The sequence below is a fragment of the Physeter macrocephalus genome, chromosome 7 (genome assembly GCF_002837175.3).
Source record: "Physeter macrocephalus isolate SW-GA chromosome 7, ASM283717v5, whole genome shotgun sequence".
NCBI classification, from domain to species: domain Eukaryota; kingdom Metazoa; phylum Chordata; class Mammalia; order Artiodactyla; family Physeteridae; genus Physeter; species Physeter macrocephalus.
The window spans coordinates 37,460,579-37,462,005 of NC_041220.1; positions in this window are offsets into that span (position 1 = coordinate 37,460,579).

Sequence of the window (1,427 nt, forward strand, 5' to 3'; positions counted from 1 at the left end):
AGGGAAGCTGTCCCTGGATCCAGGGACAGCTTCCCTGGGAGAGCGCACTGCGCGCCTCAGGCTGGTGCAACGTCACGCCGGCCTCTGCCGCTGCAGGCTCGCCCCGCATCCGTACCCTCCCTCCCCCCGGCCTGAGTGAGCCAGAGCCCTCGAATCAGCTGCTCCTTTAATCCCGTCCTGTCTGAGTGAAGAGCAGACGCCCTCGGTCGACCTACGCGCAGAGGCGGGGCCAAATCCAAAGCTGAACCCCAGGACCTGTGCGAACAAAGAGAAGAGGGGGAGGTCTCTCCCAGCAGCCTCAGAAGCAGTGGATTAAAGCTCCACAATCAACTTGAAGTGCCCTGCATCTGTGGAATACCTGAACAGACAGCGAATCATTCCAAGTTGAGGAGGTGGACTTTGGGAGCAAGATATATTATTTTTTTCCCCTTTTTCTTTTTGTGAGTGTGTATGTGTGTGCTGCTGTGTGAGATTTTGTCTGTATAGCTTTGCTTTCACCATTTGTCCTAGGGTTCTCACCGTCCCGTGGTTTTTTTTTTGTTTTTTTTTCTACTTTTTAAAATTTTTCTTCTTAATAATTATTTTTTTATTTTAATAACTTTATTTTTTCCTACTTTATTTTATCTTCTTTCTTTCTTTCTTCCTTTCTTCCTTCCTTCCTTTCTTCCTTTCTTCCTTCCTTTCTTCCTTTCTTCCTTCCTTTCTTTCTTCCTTCCTTTCCTTCTTCCTTTCTTCCTTCCTTCCTTTCTTCCATTCTTCCTTCCTTCCTTTCTTTCTTTCCTTTCTATTTTTTCTCCCTTTTATTCTGAGCCGTGTGGATTAAAGGCTCTTGGTGCTCCAGCCAGGCGTCAGGGCTGTGTCTCTGAGGTGAGAGAACCAACATCAGAACACTGGTCCACAGGAGACTGCCCAGCTCCATGTAATATCAAATGGCGAAAATCTCCCAGAGATCTCCATCACAACACCAAGACCCAGCTTCACTCAACGACCAGCAAGCTACAGTGCTGGACATCCTATGCCCAACAACTACCAAGACAGGACCGCAGCCACATCCATTAGCAGAGAGGCTGCCTAAAATCATAATAAGGCTACAGACACCCCAAAACACACCACCAGACATGCACCTGCCCACCAGAAAGACAAGATCCAGCCTCATCCACCAGAACACAGGCACTAGTTCCCTCAACCAGGAAACCTACACAACCCACTGAACCAGCCTTAGCCACTGGGAACAGACACCAAAAACAACTGGAACTATGAATCTGCAGCCTGCAAAAAGGAGACCCCAAACACAGTAAGATAAACAAAATGAAAAGACAGAAAAACACACAGCAGATGAAGGAGCAAGGTAAAAACCCACCAGACCTAACAAATGAAGAGGAAATAGGCAGTCTACCTGAAAAAGAATTCAGAATAATGATAGTAAA